We start from the raw sequence: 25,193 nt of genomic DNA, 5'->3' as shown, positions 1-25,193 counted from the left end.
ACGGACAATAACCCACTGACGCACCTGGAAACTGCGAAGCTTGGTGCCCTGGAACAACGAGGGATGGCCCGACTATCTAACTATGAGTTCACCATCAAGTATCGGGCTGGGCACAAAAATGCAAATGCTGACGCGCTGTCCAGGATGCCCAACTTGCCAGATGGGGGAGAAGCCCTGGAAGAGCTGGAAGAGATAGAGATACCCGCTTTCCACCATCATGGGGTGACCCAGTGCTCCCATTGTGTGAAGAACAGGTGCTACGCTAATAGAGAGGTCACGTTCAACCCATTGCCCCACCATGGATGGGCAGAGACACAGGATAGCGACCCGGCTGTCTGCCTGGTAAAGGAGTTGCTGACACAGGCTGACTCGCGCCCTGATCCAGATGCTCCACAGGAGACCAAACAGCTGTGGAAGGAGAAGGACAAGCTGTTCATCTATGAAGGGAAGCTGTGTTGAAGGAGTATCAACCCCCGGACACATGAACTGGTCTGGCAGGTGGTAGTCCCGAGGCGGGATGCGTCAATGGTCTTAGAAGCGTACCACGATGGAGCGGAACACTTCGGATGGAAGAAGTTGGAAGTCTTGCTACATGAGCAATTCTACTGGGCTGGCATGAGGAAAGCAATCGAGAGATGGTGTCGAGAATGCGGACCATGCAACCTGAGACGAAAAGACCGTGACAGCCAGAGGGCTCCCCTGCAGCCCATCATCACCAAACAGCCACTCGAACTGGTAGCCTTGGACCACGTGAAACAAGCCCCAAGCAGGTCAGGCTATGTCTACGCCCTCACCATCGTAGACCACAAACTCCCGGTTCCTGGTAGTAGTGCCAGTGAAAGACCAGACGGCTCAGACGGCAGCCAAGGCATTTCAACAGCACTTCTGTCGCCCGCACGGTTACCCTGATCGTGTGCTTACTGACCAAGGTCCAGCCTTCGAAGTGGAGGTGTTCCAGGAATTCTGCAACCTGTACGGCTGCAAGAAAATCAGGACAACACCATATCACCCCCAAACCAACGGGTTGTGTGAGAAGATGAACCAGGTGGTGATAGACCTATTGAAGACGTTGCCCCTGGAAGAACGCAGCCTGTGGCCAGAGAAGTTGCCAGATCTGATGGATCTATATAATCATATCCCAGTGAACTCCACCAATTGTACACCCGCTTACCTGATGAGGGCAAGACCTGGTAAGCTGCCCATCGACTTGGACATGGGAGTCCTAACACCAGAGACAACCTCACCAGATGCGGATTGGGATACCGAGCGGCAGCAACAATACCGCAAAGTGCAAGAGAGTGTTGAAAGAAGCTTGTCCCAGGCAAGACAAAAGCAAGAGAAAACTTATAATCAACACGCACCTGCTGTCCCCTTGTTACCTGGAGAACAAGTCCTTAAGAGAAAGAGACGACTCCACAAACTAGATGATCAGTGGGAGGTAGAGCCGTACACCATCCTAGCCTCGAGTTACGATAACACTAAAGTGTGCCTCATCAGCAAAGATGGAGGAGAAACTTCAGCGGCAGTCGCAAGAGACCACTTGAAGATATGTCCTGAGCAGTTAAAACACACTAAAGAAAATCAAGACAACCCTCAGCCCACAGAAGAAGTGGAGGAGGTGGTCCAAACAGTACTCGGAGAATTTCCCCGGTCGTGGACACAGGTGGACAATGCAATTGTAGTACCGGTCCTTACCTTTCTCCAAGCAGCCTCACCGGAAGCTGCAGAAGTCCCAGAACAGCTGGAAGACCAGTCGGCCCCAGAGACAGAAGTTTCACTATCAGCAGACCAGGAGAATAAACCCTCTGCTAGCAGTGAACCTGTCGTACCCATGGTGAGCCAAAGAATTCGTAGGAGATTACCCAGCCTACCGGTGTTACCTCAGACTACCCATAGAATAGGTCACACTGAGCCCACCACACCAGGGGTAGACACAGGGGACCAGGGTAGAGCAGTGACCACCAGTGTACTACGTAGATCGACCAGGAGTACAAAAGGTCAGCTCCCTGCCCGTTGGAGAAACTAAAATGTAAAGTATAAGAGTATTAAAATGTATGCTGTATATAGTTACCCGTAAGGGTAAGCCAGAGACATTGCCAGTTTGAAAAATTTTATGTGTTTATCCAGATACCCGAAAGGGGTATAAAGACTTGAAGGTTATGGACGGAGAATAACCAAAGAACTTTCCATTGTAAATAGTTGCACTTATTAGAGTGTCCCCTTATTGGTTTTATGATTATAACAAATGACCTCAGAACAAAAACCCGTTTGGCGTGGCTGAAGACGTAGTCCAGCACCTGGATCATCTATGCCCTGCAGCCACGCCCAGGGCCTACGTTGAGGGTTTGCGGACGGGTCCCTCATGTTCAAGTTGCAACTTGCTCAGTGGAATGGACACCTGGTTGCAGATTATACTTTAACCTGTTAATGACTGTAATGTTAATAATTTTCTGTGTGCCTTGTTATTGTTATTTTTGAAAAATATTCTCAGTCCGGGAGTACTGAAATTAACTAGGGGGGAATGTGGCACCCCAGGGGTCCGGTTGCCACAGTGGCTTTGCCTCCCTAAAAAGAGGTAATGCCATGCCTGGAAGCAAGCAGGGATCCCCTAGTCAGGGATACTAAACATGCAACATTTTCCTGGCTCCAGACCAGCAAGGGGAGTCCCCTCCCCTTGGCAACTGGTATCTGGGGGCGGGGTTAGTTAGTCTTAGTGTGAGGAGTTGAGTTTAGGATGTGGTGGAGACAAGAGCTAGGGACTGGAGCAGAGGTAGCTCGTCCTAGCTAGAGAAACACAGAGGACCAGACACCGGAGTCCGAGGCTGTGGGGCACTGAAGGCCCAGCAGCAGATACCGTAGGGCAGGAGATTGAAGGTCTCCTGGCCCCATCAGACGCCGGGAGGCTCAGCAGCACAGAGGGACCAGCACCGCTACGGGGGAGCAACGCATGAGTAAGGCCCGAGCTGCAAGCCATACGGGTGAGCACAGAACGTTACACTCAGGGACGTGGGCTATAGCACCGCTACAGGCAGCAAAGCCAAAGAGTATAGTGAGAAGGGGAGGCCTACAACTTCACCTGGCAAGGAGGACTCAATGTTTGCTTCCAGGCTGACCGGACTCTTACCTCTAGCCAGTACCCCAATCCAGGCTTGCCAAATTGTCATCAGGAAAGACCCTGGGACTGCACTATACTGACTCTGTGGTTATTACTGCACTACGACACCCTGCACAACCACCAACATCCACACCCTGCCCTGAAGCTAACTCTTCCTGTGGGGAGTCATAACATCCTTGCTGCAACACCACCAGCTTCAGAGGACTGCTCCGCAGCGGCGGCCCCCTTTAGCCGCATTTCACAGGTGGCGTAGTCTGACTTTTTAATAAAACCTATACATATAATTTCCCTTAGATTGACCGCCCTGGGTCACGGACCGGCTCACCGCCACTGTGACTACAACCCCCAGCATCTACCGGCCCGGCACCGGGTATCCCACGGCCCAGGGGGGGGCCCAAAGAAGCAAAATAACATGATTTTTGAAGCAAGCAACAAAAGTAGAGCAACTATATCATGAATATCAATATGTCCTTTACAAAGTGATGCTTTCAGTGTAAGCCCCCAGCCACCCTCCGGCATTTTCCCTTGTGTTCAGAACCGATCCGGTCCCCCCACACCATCTTGCGAGTGCAGCTTCTGACAGGCAGAAGTCAGAAGCTTCGCTCATGAGCTCTCATTACAAGTCTATGAGAGCCAGAACAAGGTCACAACGAGGCTCTCATAGACTTGTATTGAAAAGTGACCTCCGCGCTGCTCCATGAATCAGTAGAGCGCACCGACAAGTAACTTTTCACAGGAGAGGGACCGGAGCAGCGGGAAAACCGATTAAGGGGCGCAAGGTGAGTATAGGACAGGGGGCAGGGACTTACATTTATAGCATCACTCCAGCGGTGCAATAAAATAAAAACGCTGGAGTGGTGCTTTAAAGAAAGGGGCAGAAAGTCCTTTTACTAAGGCTGCGTACCCACGATGCGTTTTTCAAGCATTTTTGCTGCAGAATTTCCGCAGCGATAACGCTTTTAAAATGCTTGGTAATATGTGCCCCATGGTCCCCAATGAAAATCCGTATGTTCTCTGCACATGCTGCGGAATTTTCAGCAGCGGATTTTCTGTGCGGAAAAATCCGCAGCATGTCCATTATTTGTGCGTTTCTGCATGCGGATTTGACTACTCAATGCATCTGAAAAACGCCAAATCCGCATGTAAAAACGCTTAAAAAACGCGTGTAAAATCCGCAAGCCAAGGATATGCAGAAACGCTGCCGAAATTTTCTTCTTCAATTCTGCATCGTGGGCACATAGCCTAAAACAGACAAGATAGATTCAGATTCTCTTCAACTAACAGCTGGGATGCCACAAATTTATTTCAATCTTAAAAGGGTTTTCTCATGGATTGAACCCCATCAATCACGAGAACTGTTTTTTTTCATAATCAAGTGTCTATTCATTGAGTCCCGTTTCTGAGACTTCCATCAATCATGAGAATATGGATACCGTGCCCTCTATTTGAATGGCTTGATGGTCTCAAATGTGCTCTGAAGAGGGATTTAAAGACTGTGAGACTGATGGATATAGCCAAGTACAGCACTCGGCTATCTTTGTCAATCCCATAGACTGAAGAAACTACCACTTCACGCAAATGGGGGAGGAACATGGAACCCATGTTTCTGTAATTCGTGGGTGTCACAGTAGTGGGACCCTCAAGGATCTGACACTTGAAAGAAGTACACTGCTGCTGCATGTCCTTTGTAAACCGAATGTAAGTGACTGGCCTCTCTGTAATCAGGAATGTTGGATTCAAGGAAAAGAACAAAAAAGGATGGGTAAAATCATAATTTGCACTTGCTACACTTTCAAAATTAATAACCATATGGACAAAAAACATAAGAAAGCAAAATTTTTCTCTTTGTTTTTACTTTCTCTCATGAAGCAATATACAGTACAGACCATAAGTTTGGACACACCTTCTCATTTAAAGATTTTTCTGTATTTTCATGACTATGAAAATTGTACACTCACACTGAAGGCATCAAAACTATGAATTAACACTAGTGTTGAGCGAGCATGCTCGACACTGCTCGGTACTCGCCCGAGCATCTCACTACTCGGGATGTTCGGCGAGCACCGAGCATTTCCGGGTTACTCGGGCGGGAGCTAGGGTCTCCGCCCTGCACGTTTGGCGCTCTTTACAGAACCAATTAACATGCAGGGATTGCCAGCCAGTCACTGTAATTCCGCATGTTGTTTGTGGGCATTACACTGATTGGCTGGCCACACAGCGTCACCTCGAGTATTTAAAACCGGGCGCCGCCATCTTGGACATAGTCGTTCCGGATCAGACGGTGTAGGGAGAGTGCTGCTGAGCTATGGAGAGATTTATACTGCGAAATAGGTAGTGTAGGGTCTCTAAAGCCTGCAAAATCAAACAAACAGTCCTTCTCAGGACTAATATCCATCCCAGATATCAGGCAGGCAGGCTGTATAGGAGACGCAGTGGTTATACCAACAAACACTGCATTACAGTCCTGTGTGCTGCTTTTCAAATTGCTAGACTTAGCCCCAGGTCTCAGGGGCCAGGAAAAATCCTTTTTTTTCATCTAAATCCTCTTTTTTTTTTTCTCCCTCAGTCAGACTGTACAAATACCCGTCTTATTAACCTTTTGGTATTCCCCCCCCCCCCAAAAAAAAAAAAAAAATTGAGTGTGTCTGTGAGTATTCAGACACAAATATATCTGTTTAAAGGAGTCTGGTATAGGCCAGATAACTAGAACTGTGGTTTTGCAGTTCCACAGTTCAAATCTCTGTATTATCCACTTTTTTGCCTTTTCTCCATAAAAAAAAACATTTTGAGTGTCTCGCTGACTGTTCAGATACAAATATATCTGTTTAAAAGATTCTGTTGTAGGCCAGATAACTAGAACTGTGGTTTTCCTCTTCCACGGTTCAAATCTGCGTGTAATCCACCTTTTTGCATAAAAAAAACATTTTGAGTGTCTCGCTGACTGTCTGGTGTAAAAAGAGTCTGGTGTAGACCAGATAACTAGAACTGTGGTTTTGCAGTTCCACGGTTCAAATCTCTGTATTATCCACTTTTTTGCCTTTTTTTCCATAAAAAAAAGCATTTTGAGTGTCTCGCTGACTGTTCAGACACAAATATATCTGTTTAAAAGATTCTGGTGTAGGCCAGATAGCTAGAACTGTGGTTTTCCTCTTCCACAGTTCAAATCTCCTTTTTATTACCCTTTTGCCATTGATAGTGCGAGTGTAAGCTATTTTACTTCATTTACAATGGGCAAGGCGCGAGGCAAGGGACGTGGAACTGGACGTTCTGGTGATGGTGCGTGCAGAGGACAAGGCCGTGGCCAAGGTGAAAATGTGCCACAACCAACAGCCACATCTTCTCGCTCCCAGTTCTTGACCGAATTACTAGGGAAGCACACAACAGCACCACTATTGCGAACTGGTCAGTGTGAACAGGTTATTAATTGGATAGCAGATAATACTTCCACTCACCTGGGCACCACCACCTCCGGTCTGCCTTCCACACGGTCAAGTGTTAGTAGCCGTGAGTCTCGACTGCATACTCCTCACCCTGATGCTCCTTCCTCCCACCATGCCGAGTGTCGTCAGACAGCAACTGATCCCACAGTTGGACACTCTGAAGAGCTGTTCAAGGGTCCATTTCCATATTTGGGCCCCTCGCCTGCTCCGCTTGAAGTGGTGGAAGAGGAGATCCCATGTAGCGATGGCCAAATATTTGAACAGCCACGGCCACAGGAAGGCGACGCTGACAATTTGTCACAAGAGGTGGACGATGACGAGACACAATTGCCACGAAGTAAGGAGGAGGAAAGTGGTGCGGAAGTGGAAGAGGAGTAGGTGGTGGATGATCTAGTAACTGACCCAACGTGGCAGGAGGACACGCAGAGCGAGGCCAGCAGCACACAGGGGGAGGGAGGCAGAGTACCCCAACAGGCAGGAAGAAGCAGTGTGGTGGCCGCAGACAGAAGGCGGGCAACCGTTCCCCGTAGCACCAACACGAGGGACGTTGCCAGTACAAGCGGTAGGTCTTCCAGAGTCTGGAATTTTTTTAAAGACTCTGCTGATAACCCCCAAAAGGCCAGCATCAGCAGGGGTGACAAAACTACCAGCCTGACCACCACCAGCATGATCAGGCACATGTCAGCAAAGCACTCGACTTTGTGGGGCGAACCCCAGGGTCCACGACCAGTGTCAGCGGGTGTCACCACTGCTTCTTCCGCTGTTGTGTGTGTAAGAGAACCCCCTGATGCGCGTGCAAGGCAATCCCCTGTCCATGCTGCATGCAAAGATGCCCCCTCCTCTCAGTCTTCACTTCTTATGGCAGTTTCTCAAGAAACAGCATCAACGTCCACGTCCCACCGTAGCGTTCAATTGTCCATATCCCAGACCTTTGAATGAAAGCGCAAATTCACAGCCAACGCACCACAGGCCACAGTCCTAAATTCGCACATTTCACAACTGCTTGCGTTGGAAATGCTGCCTTTTAGGCTGGTGGAGACAGAATCCTTACGCAACCTTATGGCGGTGGCCGTCCCTCGGTACTCGGTCCCCAGCCGGCACTATTTTGCCTGGTGTGCCATCCCCGCACTACACAAGCACGTGTCCCAAAACATCTGCCGTGCCCTCAACTACGCAGTTACTGGGAGAGTTCACCTGACAACAGACACGTGGACAAGTGCTTGTGGCCACGGACAGTACATCTCCCTGACCGCACACTGGGTAAACACAGTGGAAGCCGGGACCCAGTCGGACCTTGGGACGGAACACATCCTCCCAACACCGAGGATTGCGGGCCCTATGTCAGTCAGAGTTGCCCCCACAGTGTACAGCTCCTGCGCATCATCCTCCTCCTACTCCTCATGTTCAGCCTCCATCTCAGATATCACCACATCAAGTTACAAGCTGGAAGCACTGCAGTACTGCCTCAGCCAAGCGGCAACATGCTGTGCTGAAACTCATAAGCTTAGGTGATAAACCTCACACTGCTTGTGAGTTGTAGACAGCTGTGAAAGAGCAGGCAGATCTGTGGCTGAGACCGCTGAACCTACATCCAGGCATGGTCGTGTGTGACAATGGCCGTAACCTGGTGGCGGCTCTGAGGCGAGGCAAGATCACACACGTACCATGCCAGGCTCATGTGCTTAACCTCGTGGTTCAGCGGTTTCTTAAATCGTACCCCGAGTTACCAGATCTGCTCGTCAAAGTACGCCGCCTGTCAGCTCATTTTCGGAAGTCGGCTACAGCTTCCGCCACCCTTGCTGTGTTGCAGCAGCGTTTGCAGCTTCCGGCACACCGATTGGTGTGTGATGTCCCCACACGTTGGAACTCTACCCTTCACGTGTTGCAAAGAATTTGTGAGCAGAAGAGAGCAGTTGTGGAGTACCAGCTGCAACAAGGCCGTCGATATTCAGGTCAGGCTCCACACATAAGACCTCAGGAGTGGACCTGGATGTCTGACATATGTACCATCCTGACAAACTTTGAGAAGTCCTCCAAGATGGTGAGTGGCGATGACGCCATCATTAGCGTCAGCGTCCCACTTGTCTGTCTTTTGCAACGCTCTCTGCAGAGAATTAAAGAGGAGGCATTGCAGCCAGAGTATGATGAGATGGATCAAAAAGCCATAGCGGGCGATTACACACAGCCCAGCCTCATCTCATCCCAACGTGCATTGGGGGGCAATGAAGGAGAGGAGGAGGAAGAACAGGAGCTGGTATCATGCGCTGTAGACGGTAGGACCTGTACAACTGTCATACCGTCGGTTCAGCGTGAGTGGCCTGAGGACAGGGGGGAGGAGGAGGAGGAGGAGAGCATGTTCAGTCATCATCTTGGTGAGGACACGGAAGTCTTGCCCATTACCAGTCTGGCACGCATGGCTGACTTTATGTTACGCTGCCTTAACCGTGACCCTCGCGTTGTCAAAATGTTGGGTGACAGTCATTACTGGTTGGTGACACTTTTAGACCCTCGCTACAAGGAGAACTTTCACTCTCTTATTCCTGAGTTGGATAGGTCTACAAAAATGTGGCAGTACCAGAAGGCCCTTGCTGCAGAACTGTTAAAGAAATTCCCATCTGAACACGCTAGCGGCAGAGGTCACAGTTCGTTGCCCTACCAAGGCGTACAGGCGAGAGAGACGCAACTCCAATCTAGCAGAGGCAGGGGAACACTGTCAAAGTTGTGGGAAAGTTTTCTGAGACCCGCCCAGCTTACAGGCCCTGAGGCGCGGGGTACTCTCACAAGGAGTGGAAAGTTTCAAACGATGGTGAGGGAATACCTTGCTGACCATACCAGCGTCCTCCGTGATTCCTCTGTGCCTTTTAATTATTGGGTATCCAAGCTGGACACTTGGAATGAACTCGCTTTGTACGCCTTGGAGGTCCTGGCCTGCCCTGCCGCTAACGTGTTATCGGAGCGTGTTTTTAGTGCAGCTGGGGGAATTATAACTGATAAGCGCACTCGCCTGTCAACTGACAATGCTGACAAGCTGACCCTTATCAAAATGAACAAGGGCTGGATTGGGCCAGAATTCTCATCACCACCAAATGACTGTAGACTAACATAAAGTCAAATCCACTGTGTTATTTCGGGAGGTGTATTCCCATGCACCGCTTCACACCCACACATGGGTATACGCTTCCTCATTTCGGCTGTTTTTTGCTCTTCTCCTTATCCTCAGCCTTGACCATCACTATACCACCAGGTTGACTGTGGTCCGTGTGGCCAGCATTGCAAGTTCCTCCGTCCTAATTTTTGGTAGCTTTGTGTGGAAGGCATAGGCAAAGACTATGTGAGACCCACTCCCCAATAATGGGAATAATGTTTTATTATGCTGTACTGCATGGCTCTTATAAGGGGCATTAAAATCATCTTGTTAAGCTACTGTGATCTCCACGTCTCTTCCAAGGGGCATTAAAACCATCTTGTTAAACCACTCTGAATTCCACGTCTCTTCCAAGGGGCATTAAAACCATCTTGTTAAACCACTCTAAACTCCACGTCTCTTCCAAGGGGCATTAAAACCGTCTTGTTAAGCTACTGTGACCTCCACGTCTCTTCCTAGTGGCATTAAAAAAGTCTTGATAAACAACTTTAAACTCCATGTCTCTTCCAAGGGGCATTAAAAAAGTTTTGTTAAGCTACTGTGACCTCCACGTCTCTTCCAAGGGGCACTAAAACCATCTTGTTAAACCACTCTGAACTCCACGTCTTTTCCAAAAGGGCATTAAAACTGCTTTCTTAAGCTACTTTGACCTCCACGTCTCTTCCAAGGGGCATTAAAACCGCCTTGTTAAACCACTCTGAACTCCACGTCTCCTCCAAGGGGCATTAAAACCGTCTTGTTAAACCACTCTGAACTCCACGTCTCTTCCAAGGGGCATTAAAACCGTCTTGTTAAACCACTCTGAACTCCACGTCTCTTCATAGATGCATTAAAACCGTCTTGTTAAGCTACTGTAACCTCCACGTCTCTTCCAAGGGGCATTAAAACCGTCTTGTTAAACCACTCTGACCTCTACGGCTCTTCCAAGAGGCATTAAAAACGTCTTGTTAAGCTACTGTGACCTCCACGTCTCTTCCAAGAGGCATTAAAACCGTCTTGTTAAACCACTCTGATACTTCACGTCTCTTCCTAGGGGCATTAAAACCGTCTTGTTAAACCACTCTGAACTTCACGTCACTTCCAAGGGGCATTAAAACCGTCTTGTTAAACCATTCAGAACTCCACGTCTCTTCCAAGGGACATTAAAACCATCTTGTTAAGCTACTGTGACCTCCACGTCTCTTCCTAGGGGCATTAAAACCGTCTTGTTAAACTACTCTGAACTCCACGTCTCTTCCAAGGGGCATTAAAACCATCTTGTTAAACCACTCTGAACTCCACGTCTCTTCCAAGGGGAATTAAAACCATCTTGTTAAACCACTCTAAACTCCACGTCTCTTCCAAGGGGCATTAAAACCGTCTTGTTAAGCTACTGTGACCTCCACGTCTCTTCCAAGCGGCATTAAAAAAGTCTTGATAAACAACTTTAAACTCCATGTCTCTTCCAAGGGGCATTAAAAAAGTCTTGTTAAGCTACTGTGACCTCCACGTCTCTTCCAAGGGGCACTAAAACCATCTTGTTAAACCACTCTGAACTCCACGTCTTTTCCAAAGGGGCATTAAAACTAGTTTCTTAAGCTACTTTGACCTCCACGTCTCTTCCAAGGGGCATTAAAACCGCCTTGTTAAACCACTCTGAACTCCACGTCTCCTCCAAGGGGCATTAAAACCGTCTTGTTAAACCACTCTGAACTCCACGTCTTTTCCAAGGGGCATTAAAACCGTCTTGTTAAACCACTCTGAACTCCACGTCTCTTCAAAGATGCATTAAAACCGTCTTGTTAAGCTACTGTAACCTCCACGTCTCGTCCAAGGGGCATTAAAACCATCATGTTAAACCACTCTGAACTCGACATCTCTTCCAAGGGGCATTAAAACCGTCTTGTTAAACCACTCTGAACTCCACATCTCTTCCAAGGGGCATTAAAACCGTCTTGTTAAGCTTCTGTGACCTCCACATCTCTTCCAAGGGGCATTAAAACCGTCTTGTTAAACCACTCTGACCTCTACGGCTCTTCCAAGAGGCATTAAAAACGTCTTGTTAAGCTACTGTGACCTCCACGTCTCTTCCAAGAGGCATTAAAACCGTCTTGTTAAACCACTCTGATACTTCACGTCTCTTCCTAGGGGCATTAAAACCGTCTTGTTAAACCACTCTGAACTTCACGTCACTTCCAAGGGGCATTAAAACCGTCTTGTTAAACCATTCAGAACTCCACGTCTCTTCCAAGGGACATTAAAACCATCTTGTTAAGCTACTGTGACCTCCACGTCTCTTCCTAGGGGCATTAAAAATGTCTTGTTAAGCTACTGTGACCTCCACGTCTCTTCCAAGGGGCATTAAAACCGCCTTGTTAAGCTACTCTGACCTCCACGTCTTTTCCAAGGGGCATTAATAACATCGTGTTAAGCTACTGTGACCTCCATGTCTCTTCCAAGAGGCATTAAAACCGTCTTGTTAAACCACTCTGATACTTCACGTCTCCTCCAAGGGGCATTAAAACCGTCTTGTTAAACCACTCTGAACTCCACGTCTCTTCCAAGGGGCATTAAAACCGTCTTGTTAAACCACTCTGAACTCCACGTCTCTTCCAATGGGCATTAAAACCGTCTTGTTAAGCTACTTTAACCTCCACGTCTCTTCCAAGGGGCTTTAAAACTGTCTTGTTAAGCTAGTGTGACCTCCATGTCTCTTCCAAGGGGCATTAAAACCGTCTTGTTAAACCACTCTGAACCCCACGTCTCTTCCAAGGGGCATTAAAACCGTCTTGTTAAGCTACTGTGACCTCCACGTCTCTTCCAAGGGGCAATAAAACCGTCTTTTTAAACCACTCTGAACTCCACGTCTCTTCCAAGGGGCATTAAAACCGTCTTGTTAAACCATTCTGAACTCCACGTCTCTTCCAAGGGGCATTAAAACCGTCTTGTTAAACCACTCTGAACTCCACGTCTCTTCCAAGAGGCATTAAAACCCTCTTGTTAAACCACTCTGAACTCCACGTCTCTTCCATGAAGCATTAAAACCGTCTTGTTAAGCTACTGTGACCTCCACTTCTCTTCCAAGGGGCATTAAAACCGTCTTGTTAAACCACTCTGAACTCCACGTCTCTTCCAAGGGGCATTAAAACCGTCTTGTTAAGCTACTGGGTCCTCCACGTCTCTTCCAGGGGGCATTAAAACCATCTTGTTAAACCACTCTGAACTCCACGTCTCTTCCAAGGGGCATTAAAACCGTCTTGTTAAGCTACTTTAACCTCCACGTCTCTTCCAAGGGGCATTAAAACCGTCTTGTTAAGCTACTGTGACCTCCACGTCTCTTCCAAGGGGCATTAAAACCGTCTTGTTAAACCACTCTAAGCTCCGCATCTCTTCCAAGGGTCATTAAAACCGTCTTGTTAAGCTACTGTGACCTCCACGTCTCTTCCAAGGGGCAATAAAACCGTCTTGTTAAACCACTCTGAACTCCACGTCTCTTCCAAGAGGCATTAAAACCGCCTTATTAAGCTACTTTGACCTCCAAGTCTCTTCCAAGGGGCATTAAAACGGTCTTGTTAAACCACTCTGACCTCCACTTCACTTCCAAGGGGCATTAAAAATGTCTTGTTAAGCTACTCTGACCTCCTCGTCTCTTCCAAGAGGCATTAAAACCGTCTTGTTAAACCACTCTGATACTTCACGTCTCTTCCAAGGGGCATTAAAACCGTCTTGTTAAACCACTCTGAACTCCACGTCTCTTCCAAGGGGCATTAAAACCGTCTTGTTAAACCACTCTGAACTCCACGTCTCTTCCAAGGGGCATTAAAACCATCTTGTTAAGCTACTTTAACCTCCACGTCTCTTCCAAGGGGCATTTAAACCATCTTGTTAAGCTACTGTGACCTCCACGTCTCTTCCAAGGGGCTATAAAAACGTCTAGTTAAACCACTCTGAACTCCACGTCTCTTCCAAGGGGCATTAAAACCGTCTTGTTAAGCTACTTTGACCTCCACGTCTCCTCCAAGGGGCATTAAAACCGTCTTGTTAAACCACTGTGACCTCCACGTCTCTTCCAAGGGGCTTTAAAAACGTCTTGCTAAGCTACTGAGAATATGGAATTCACTGAGTGAGGAGACGGTAATGTCAGATTCACTACACCAGTTCAAGCGGGGACTGGATGCATTTCTAGATACCAGGCAGATTTCAGCATATACTTAAAAATAAAATAAAATAGTAGGTTGATACAGGGATTTATTCTGACTGCTTGTTTCAGAGTCGGGAGGGAATTTCTCCTTAGGTGAAGATTGGCTAAATCATTTGGGGTTTTTGCCCTCCTCTGGATCAACTTTAGCAATTACAGAACTAACTGGTCGAACTTGATGGACGCAAGTCTTTATTCGGCTTTACAAACTATGTTGCTATGTTACTGTGACCTCCAAGTCTCTTCCAAGGGGCAATAAAACCGTCTAGTTAAACCACTCTGAACTCCACATCTCTTTCAAGGGGCATTAAAACCGTTTTGTTAAGCTACTTTGACCTCCACGTCTCCTCCAAGGGGCATTAAAACCGTCTTGTTAAACCACTCTGACCTCCACGTCTCTTCCAAGGGGCTTTTAAAACGTCTTGTTAAGCTACTGTGACCTCCACGTCTCTTCCAAGAGGCATTAAAACCGTCTTGTTAAACCACTCTGATTCTTCACGTCTCTTCCAAGGGGCATTAAAACCGTCTTGTTAAACCACTCTGATACTTCACATCTCTTACTAGGGGCATTAAAACCGTTTTGTTAAACCACGCTGATACTCAACGTCTCTTCCAAGGGGCATTAAAACCGTCTTGTTAAGCTACTGTGACCTATACGTCTCTTCCAAGGGGCATTAAAACCGTCTTGTTAAACCACTCTGAACTCCACGTCTCTTCCAAGGGGCATTAAAACTGTCTTGTTAAGCTACTGTGACCTCCACATCTCTTCCAAGGGGCATTAAAACCAGTTTGTTACACCACTCTGAACTCCACGTCTCTTACAAGTGCATTAAAACCGTCTTCTTAAACCCCTCTGAACTCCACGTCTCTTCCAAGGGGCATTAAAACCATCTTGTTAAACCACTCTGAACTCCACGTCTCTTCCAAGGGGCATTAAAACCATCTTGTTAAGCTACTGTTACCTCCACGTCTCTTCCAAGGGGCATTAAAACCGTCTTATTAAACCACTCTGAACTCCACGTCTCTTCCAAGAGGCGTTAAAACCATCTTGTTAAGCTACTGTGACCTCCACGTCTCTTCCAAGGGGCATTAAAACCGTCTTGTTAAGTTACTGGGACCACCACGTCTCTTCCAAGGGGCATTAAAACCGTCTTGTTAAACCACTCTGAACTCCACTTCTCTTCCAAGGGGCATTAAAAGCGTCTTGTTAAGCTACTGTGACCTCCACGTCTCTTCCAAGGGGCATTAAAACCGTCTTGTTAAACCACTCTGAACTCACGTCTCTTCCAATGGGCTTTAAAACCGTTTTGTTAAGCTACTGTGACCTCCACGTCTCTTCCAAGGGGCAATAAAACCATCTTTTTAAACCACTCTGAACTCCACGTCTCTTCCAAGGGGCATTAAAACCGTCTTATTAAGCTACTTTGACCTTCACGTCTCTTCCAAGGGGCATTATAACCGTCTTTTTAAACCACTCTGAACTCCACGTCTCTTCCAAGGGGCATTAAAACCGTCTTGTTAAACCACTCTGAACTCCACGTCTCTTCCAAGGGGCATTAAAACCGTCTTGTTAAACCACTCTGAACTCCACGTCTCTTCATAGATGCATTAAAAACGTCTTGTTAAGCTACTGTAACCTTCACGTCTCTTCCAAGGGGCATTAAAACCATCATGTTAAACCACTCTGAACTCGACATCTCTTCCAAGGGGCATTAAAACCGTCTTGTTAAATCACTCTGAACTCCACGTCTCTTCCAAGGGGCATTAAAACCATCTTGTTAAGCTACTGTGACCTCCACGTCTCTTCCAAGAGGCATTAAAACCGTCTTGTTAAACCACTCTGAACTCCACGTCTCTTCCATGAAGCATTAAAACCGTCTTGTTAAGCTACTGTGACCTCCACTTCTCTTCCAAGGGGCATTAAAACCGTCTTGTTAAACCACTCTGAACTCCACGTCTCTTCCAAGGGGCATTAAAACCGTCTTGTTAAGCTACTGGGTCCTCCACGTCTCTTCCAGGGGGCATTAAAACCATCTTGTTAAACCACTCTGAACTCCACGTCTCTTCCAAGGGGCATTAAAACCGTCTTGTTAATCTACTTTAACCTCCACGTCTCTTCCAAGGGGCATTAAAACCGTCTTGTTAAGCCACTGTGACCTCCACGTCTCTTCCAAGGGGCATTAAAACCGTCTTGTTAAACCACTCTAAGCTCCACATCTCTTCCAAGGGTCATTAAAACCGTCTTGTTAAGCTACTGTGACCTCCACGTCTCTTCCAAGGGGCAATAAAACCGTCTTGTTAAACCACTCTGAACTCCATGTCTCTTCCAAGAGGCATTAAAACCGCCTTATTAAGCTACTTTGACCTCCAAGTCTCTTCCAAGGGGCATTAAAACGGTCTTGTTAAACCACTCTGACCTCCACTTCACTTCCAAGGGGCATTAAAAATGTCTTGTTAAGCTACTGTGACCTCCTCGTCTCTTCCAAGAGGCATTAAAACCGTCTTGTTAAACCACTCTGATACTTCATGTCTCTTCCAAGGGGCATTAAAACCGTCTTGTTAAACCACTCTGAACTCCACGTCTCTTCCAAGGGGCATTAAAACCGTCTTGTTAAACCACTCTGAACTCCAAATCTCTTCCAAGGGGCATTAAAACCATCTTGTTAAGCTACTTTAACCTCCACGTCTCTTCCAAGGGGCATTAAAACCATCTTGTTAAGCTACTGTGACCTCCACGTCTCTTCCAAGGGGCTATAAAACCGTCTAGTTAAACCACTCTGAACTCCACGTCTCTTCCAAGGGGCATTAAAATCGTCTTGTTAAGCTACTTTGACCTCCACGTCTCCTCCAAGGGGCATTAAAACCGTCTTGTTAAACCACTTTGACCTCCACGTCTCTTCCAAGGGGCTTTAAAAACGTCTTGCTAAGCTACCTGAGAATATGGAATTCACTGAGTGAGGAGACGGTAATGTCAGATTCACTACACCAGTTCAAGCGGGGACTGGATGCATTTCTAGATACCAGGCAGATTTCAGCATATACTTAAAAATAAAATAAAATAGTAGGTTGATACAGGGATTTATTCTGACTGCTTGTTTCAGAGTCGGGAGGGAATTTTTCCTCAGGTGAAGATTGGCTAAATCATTTGGGGTTTTTGCACTCCTCTGGATCAACTTTAGCAATTACAGAACTAACTGGTCGAACTTGATGGACGCAAGTCTTTATTCGGCTTTACAAACTATGTTACTATGTTGCTATGTTACTGTGACCTCCAAGTCTCTTCCAAGGGGCAATAAAACCGTCTAGTTAAACCACTCTGAACTCCACATCTCTTTCATGAGGCATTAAACCCGTTTTGTTAAGCTACTTTGACCTCCACGTCTCCTCCAAGGGGCATTAAAACCGTCTTGTTAAACCACTCTGACCTCCACGTCTCTTCCAAGGGGCTTTAAAAACGTCTTGTTAAGCTACTGTGACCTCCACGTCTCTTCCAAGAGGCATTAAAACCGTCTTGTTAAACCACTCTGATACTTCACGTCTCTTCCAAGGGGCATTAAAACCGTCTTGTTAAACCACTCTGATACTTCACATCTCTTACTAGGGGCATTAAAACCGTTTTGTTAAACCACTCTGATACTCAACGTCTCTTCCAAGGGGCATTAAAACCGTCTTGTTAAGCTACTGTGACCTATACGTCTCTTCCAAAGGGCATTAAAACCGTCTTGCTAAACCACTCTGAACTCCACGTCTCTTCCAAGGGGCATTAAAACTGTCTTGTTAAGCTACTGTGACCTCCACATCTCTTCCAAGGGGCATTAAAACCAGTTTGTTACACCACTCTGAACTCCACGTCTCTTACAAGTGCATTAAAACCGTCTTCTTAAACCCCTCTGAACTCCACATCTCTTTCAAGGGGCATTAAAACCATCTTGTTAAACCACTCTGAACTCCACGTCTCTTCCAAGGGGCATTAAAACCATCTTGTTAAGCTACTGTTACCTCCACGTCTCTTCCAAGGGGCATTAAAACCATCTTATTAAACCACTCTGAACTCCACGTCTCTTCCAAGAGGCGTTAAAACCATCTTGTTAAGCTACTGGGACCTCCACGTCTCTTCCAAGGGGCATTAAAACCGTCTTGTTAAGTTACTGGGACCACCACGTCTCTTCCAAGGGGCATTAAAACCGTCTTGTTAAACCACTCCGAACTCCACTTCTCTTCCAAGGGGCATTAAAAGCGTCTTGTTAAGCTACTGTGACCTCCACGTCTCTTCCAAGGGGCATTAAAACCGTCTTGTTAAACCACTCTGAACTCACGTCTCTTCCAAGGGGCTTTAAAACCGTCTTGTTAAGCTACTGTGACCTCCACGTCTCTTCCAAGGGGCAATAAAACCATCTTTTTAAACCATTCTGAACTCCACGTCTCTTCCAAGGGGCATTAAAACCGTCTTATTAAGCTACTTTGACCTCCACGTCTCTTCCAAGGGGCATTATAACCGTCTTGTTAAACCACTCTGACCTCCACGTCTTTTCCAAGGGGCATTAAAAACGTCTTGTTAAGCTACTGTGACCTCCACGTCTCTTCCAAGGGGCATTAAAACCGTCTTGTTAAACCACTCTGATTCTTCACGTCTCTTGCAAGGGGCATTAAAACCGTCTTGTTAATCTACTGTGACCTCCACGTCTCTTCCAAGGGGCGTTAAAACCGTCTTGTTAAACCACTCTGAACTCCACTTCTCTTCCAAGGGGCATTAAAACCATCTTGTTAAGCTACTGTGACCTCCACGTCTCTTCCAAGAGGCATTAAAACCGTCTTGTTAAACCACTCTGAACTCCACTTCTCTTCCAAGGGGCATTAAAACCATCTTGTTAAGCTACTGTGACCTTCACGTCTCTTCCAAGAGGCATTAAAATCGTCTTGTTAAACCACTCTGAACTCCACGTCTCTTCCAAGAGGCATTAAAACCGTCTTGTTAAGCTACTGTGACCTCCACGTCTCTTCCAAGGGGCATTAAAACCGTCTTGTTAAACCACTCTGAACTCCATGTCTCTTCCAAGGGGCATTAAAACCGTCTTGTTAAGCTACTGGGACCTCCACGTCTCTTCCAAGGGGCATTAAAACCATCTTGTTAAACCACTCTGAACTCCACGTCTCTTCCAAGGGGCATTAAAACGGTCTTGATAAGCTAATTTAACCTCCACGTCTCTTCCAAGGGGCTTTAAAACAGTCTTGTTAAGCTACTGTGACCTCCACGTCTCTTCCAAGGGGCATTAAAACCGTCTTGTTAAACCACTCTGAACTCCACATCTCTTCCAAGGGGCATTAAAACCGTCTTGTTAAGCTACTGTGACCTCCACGTCTCTTCCAAGGGGCAATAAAACCGTCTTGTTAAACGACTCTGAACTCCACGTCTCTTCCAAGAGGCATTAAAACCGTCTTGTTAAGCTACTGTGACCTCCACGTCTCTTCCAAGGGGCATTAAAACCATCTTGTTAAACCACTCTGAACTCCACGTCTCTTCCAAGGGGCATTAAAACCGTCTTGTTAAGCTACTGGGACCTCCACGTCTCTTCCAAGGGGCATTAAAACCATCTTGTTAAACCACTCTGACCTCCACGTCTCTTCCAAGGGGCATTAAAAAAGTCTTGTTAAACCACTCTGACTTCCACTTCTCTTCCAAGGGGCATTAAAAATGTCTTGTTAAGCTACTGTGACCTCCACGTCTCTTCCAAGAGGCATTAAAACCATCTTGTTAAACCACTCTGATACTTCACGTCTCTTCCAAGAGGCATTAAAACCGTCTTGTTAAACCACTCTGAACTCCACGTCTCTTCCAAGGGGGATTAAAACCGTCTTGTTAAACCACTCTGATCTCCAAGTCTCTTCCAAGGGGCATTAAAACCGTCTTGTTAAGCTGCATTAACCTCCACGTCTCTTCCAAGGGGCATTAAAACTGTCTTGTTAAGCTACTGTGACCTACACATCTCTTCCAAGGGGCATTAAAACCGTCTTGTTAAACGACTCTCAACCCCACGTCTCTTCGAATGGGCATTAAAACCGTCTTGTTAAGCTACTTTGACCTCCACGTCTCCTCCAAGGGGCATTAAAACCGTCTTGTTAAACCACTCTGACCTCCACGTCTCTTCCAAGGGGCTTTAAAACGTCTTGTTAAGCTACTGTGACCTCCACGTCTCTTCCAAGAGGCATTAAAACCGTCTTGTTAAACCACTCTGATTCTTCACGTCTCTTCCAAGGGACATTAAAACCGTCTTGTTAAACCACTCTGATACTTCGCATCTCTTTCTAGGGGTATTAAAACCGTTTTGTTAAACCACTCTGATACTCCAAGTCTCTTACAAGGGGCATTAAAACCGTCTTGTTAAGCTACTGTGACATCCACGTCTCTTCCAATGGGCATTAAAACCGTCTTGTTAAACCACTCTGAACTCCACGTTTCTTCCAAGGGGCATTAAAACTGTCTTCTTAAGCTACTGTGACCTCCACATCTCTTCCAAGGGGCATTAAAACCAGTTTGTTACACCACTCTGAACTCCACGTCTCTTCCAAGGGCATTAAAACCGTCTTCGTAAACCACTCTGAACTCCACGTCTCTTCCAAGGGGCATTAAAACCGTCTTGTTAAACCACTCTGAACTCCACGTCTCTTCCCAGGGGCATTAAAACCATCTTGTTAAGCTACTGTGACCTCCACGTCTCTTCCAAGGGGCATTAAAACCATCTTGTTAAGCTACTGGGACTTCCACGTCTCTTCCAATGGGCATTAAAACCGTCTTGTTAAACCACTCTGATCTTCACGTCTCTTCCAAGGGACATTAAAAGCGTCTTGTTAAGCTACTGTGACCTCCACGTCTCTTCCAAGGGGCAATAAAACCATCTTTTTAAACCACACTGAACTCCACGTCTCTTCCAAGGGGCTTTAAAAACGTCTTGTTAAGATACTGTGACCTCCACGTCTCTTCCAAGGGGCATTAAAACCATCTTGTTAAGCTACTGGGACCTCCACGTCTCTTCCAATGGGCATTAAAACCGTCTTGTTAAACCACTCTGATCTTCACGTCTCTTCCAAGGGACATTAAAAGCGTCTTGTTAAGCTACTGTGACCTCCACGTCTCTTCCAAGGGGCAATAAAACCGTCTTTTTAAACCACACTGAACTCCACGTCTCTTCCAAGGGGCTTTAAAAACGTCTTGTTAAGATACTGTGACCTCCACGTCTCTTCCAAGGGGCATTAAAACCGTCTTGTTAAGCTACTGTGACATCCACGTCTCTTCCAATGGGCATTAAAACCGTCTTGTTAAACCACTCTGAACTCCACGTCTCTTCCAAGGGGCATTAAAACTGTCTTGTTAAGCTACTGTGACCTCCACATCTCTTCCAAGGGGCATTAAAACCAGTTTGTTACACCACTCTGAACTCCACGTCTCTTCCAAGGGCATTAAAACCGTCTTCGTAAACCACTCTGAACTCCACGTCTCTTCCAAGGGGCATTAAAACCGTCTTGTTAAACCACTCTGAACTCCACGTCTCTTCCAAGAGGCATTAAAACAGTCTTGTTAAGCTACTGTGACCTCCACGTCTCTTCCAAGGGGCATTAAAACCATCTTGTTAAGAAACTGGGACCTCCACGTCTCTTCCAATGGGCATTAAAACCGTCTTGTTAAACCACTCTGATCTTCACGTCTCTTCCAAGGGACATTAAAAGCGTCTTGTTAAGCTACTGTGACCTCCACGTCTCTTCCAAGGGGCAATAAAACCGTCTTTTTAAACCACACTGAACTCCACGTCTCTTCCAAGGGGCTTTAAAAACGTCTTGTTAAGATACTGTGACCTCCACGTCTCTTCCAAGAGGCATTAAAACCGTCTTGTTAAACCACTCTGATTCTTCACGTCTCTTCCAAGGGGCATTAAAACCGTCTTGTTAAACCACTCTGATACTTCACATCTCTTACTAGGGGCATTAAAACCATTTTGTTAAACCACTCTGATACTGAACGTCTCTTCCAAGGGGCATTAAAACCGTCTTGTTAAGCTATTGTGACCTATACGTCTCTTCCAAGGGGCATTAAAACCGTCTTGTTAAACCACTCTGAACTCCACGTCTCTTCCAAGGGGCATTAAAACTGTCTTGTTAAGCTACTGTGACCTCCACATCTCTTCCAAGGGGCATTAAAACCAGTTTGTTACACCACTCTGAACTCCACGTCTCTTACAAGTGCATTAAAACCGTCTTCTTAAACCCCTCTGAACTCCACGTCTCTTCCAAGGGGCATTAAAACCATCTTGTTAAACCACTCTGAACTCCACGTCTCTTCCAAGGGGCATTAAAACCATCTTGTTAAGCTACTGTTACCTCCACGTCTCTTCCAAGGGGCATTAAAACCTTCTTATTAAACCACTCTGAACTCCACGTCTCTTCCAAGAGGCGTTAAAACCATCTTGTTAAGCTACTGTGACCTCCACGTCTCTTCCAAGGGGCATTAAAACCGTCTTGTTAAGCTACTGTGACCTCCACGTCTCTTCCAAGGGGCATTAAAACCGTCTTGTTAAACCACTCTGAACTCCACGTCTCTTCCAAGAGGCATTAAAACCGCCTTATTAAGCTACTTTGACCTCCAAGTCTCTTCCAAGGGGCATTAAAACGGTCTTGTTAAACCACTCTGACCTCCACTTCACTTCCAAGGGGCATTAAAAATGTCTTGTTAAGCTACTCTGACCTCCTCGTCTCTTCCAAGAGGCATTAAAACCGTCTTGTTAAACCACTCTGATACTTCACGTCTCTTCCAAGGGGCATTAAAACCGTCTTGTTAAACCACTCTGAACTCCACGTCTCTTCCAAGGGGCATTAAAACCGTCTTGTTAAACCACTCTGAACTCCACGTCTCTTCCAAGGGGCATTAAAACCATCTTGTTAAGCTACTTTAACCTCCACGTCTCTTCCAAGGGGCATTTAAACCATCTTGTTAAGCTACTGTGACCTCCACGTCTCTTCCAAGGGGCTATAAAACCGTCTAGTTAAACCACTCTGAACTCCACGTCTCTTCCAAGGGGCATTAAAACCGTCTTGTTAAGCTACTTTGACCTCCACGTCTCCTCCAAGGGGCATTAAAACCGTCTTGTTAAACCACTGTGACCTCCACGTCTCTTCCAAGGGGCTTTAAAAACGTCTTGCTAAGCTACTGAGAATATGGAATTCACTGAGTGAGGAGACGGTAATGTCAGATTCACTACACCAGTTCAAGCGGGGACTGGATGCATTTCTAGATACCAGGCAGATTTCAGCATATACTTAAAAATAAAATAAAATAGTAGGTTGATACAGGGATTTATTCTGACTGCTTGTTTCAGAGTCGGGAGGGAATTTTTCCTTAGGTGAAGATTGGCTAAATCATTTGGGGTTTTTGCCCTCCTCTGGATCAACTTTAGCAATTACAGAACTAACTGGTCGAACTTGATGGACGCAAGTCTTTATTCGGCTTTACAAACTATGTTGCTATGTTACTGTGACCTCCAAGTCTCTTCCAAGGGGCAATAAAACCGTCTAGTTAAACCACTCTGAACTCCACATCTCTTTCAAGAGGCATTAAAACCGTTTTGTTAAGCTACTTTGACCTCCACGTCTCCTCCAAGGGGCATTAAAACTGTCTTGTTAAACCACTCTGACCTCCACGTCTCTTCCAAGGGGCTTTAAAAACGTCTTGTTAAGCTACTGTGACCTCCACGTCTCTTCCAAGAGGCATTAAAACCGTCTTGTTAAAACACTCTGATTCTTCACGTCTCTTCCAAGGGGCATTAAAACCGTCTTGTTAAACCACTCTGATACTTCACATCTCTTACTAGGGGCATTAAAACCGTTTTGTTAAACCACGCTGATACTCAACGTCTCTTCCAAGGGGCATTAAAACCGTCTTGTTAAGCTACTGTGACCTATACGTCTCTTCCAAGGGGCATTAAAACCGTCTTGTTAAACCACTCTGAACTCCACGTCTCTTCCAAGGGGCATTAAAACTGTCTTGTTAAGCTACTGTGACCTCCACATCTCTTCCAAGGGGCATTAAAACCAGTTTGTTACACCACTCTGAACTCCACGTCTCTTACAAGTGCATTAAAACCGTCTTCTTAAACCCCTCTGAACTCCACGTCTCTTCCAAGGGGCATTAAAACCATCTTGTTAAACCACTCTGAACTCCACGTCTCTTCCAAGGGGCATTAAAACCATCTTGTTAAGCTACTGTTACCTCCACATCTCTTCCAAGGGGCATTAAAACCGTCTTATTAAACCACTCTGAACTCCACGTCTCTTCCAAGAGGCGTTAAAACCATCTTGTTAAGCTACTGTGACCTCCACGTCTCTTCCAAGGGGCATTAAAACCGTCTTGTTAAGTTACTGGGACCACCACGTCTCTTCCAAGGGGCATTAAAACCGTCTTGTTAAACCACTCTGAACTCCACTTCTCTTCCAAGGGGCATTAAAAGCGTCTTGTTAAGCTACTGTGACCTCCACGTCTCTTCCAAGGGGCATTAAAACCGTCTTGTTAAACCACTCTGAACTCACGTCTCTTCCAATGGGCTTTAAAACCGTTTTGTTAAGCTACTGTGACCTCCACGTCTCTTCCAAGGGGCAATAAAACCATCTTTTTAAACCACTCTGAACTCCACGTCTCTTCCAAGGGGCATTAAAACCGTCTTATTAAGCTACTTTGACCTTCACGTCTCTTCCAAGGGGCATTATAACCGTCTTTTTAAACCACTCTGAACTCCACGTCTCTTCCAAGGGGCATTAAAACCGTCTTGTTAAACCACTCTGAACTCCACGTCTCTTCCAAGGGGCATTAAAACCGTCTTGTTAAACCACTCTGAACTCCACGTCTCTTCATAGATGCATTAAAACCGTCTTGTTAAGCTACTGTAACCTTCACGTCTCTTCCAAGGGGCATTAAAACCATCATGTTAAACCACTCTGAACTCGACATCTCTTCCAAGGGGCATTAAAACCGTCTTGTTAAATCACTCTGAACTCCACGTCTCTTCCAAGGGGCATTAAAACCATCTTGTTAAGCTACTGTGACCTCCACGTCTCTTCCAAGAGGCATTAAAACCGTCTTGTTAAACCACTCTGAACTCCACGTCTCTTCCATGAAGCATTAAAACCGTCTTGTTAAGCTACTGTGACCTCCACTTCTCTTCCAAGGGGCATTAAAACCGTCTTGTTAAACCACTCTGAACTCCACGTCTCTTCCAAGGGGCATTAAAACCGTCTTGTTAAGCTACTGGGTCCTCCACGTCTCTTCCAGGGGGC

The sequence above is a fragment of the Phyllobates terribilis genome, unplaced genomic scaffold, assembly GCF_046119375.1.
Source record: "Phyllobates terribilis strain yellow unplaced genomic scaffold, ASM4611937v1 Scaffold_9__5_contigs__length_417890890, whole genome shotgun sequence".
Taxonomy (NCBI): domain Eukaryota; kingdom Metazoa; phylum Chordata; class Amphibia; order Anura; family Dendrobatidae; genus Phyllobates; species Phyllobates terribilis.
This window is presented reverse-complemented; position numbering follows the sequence as displayed.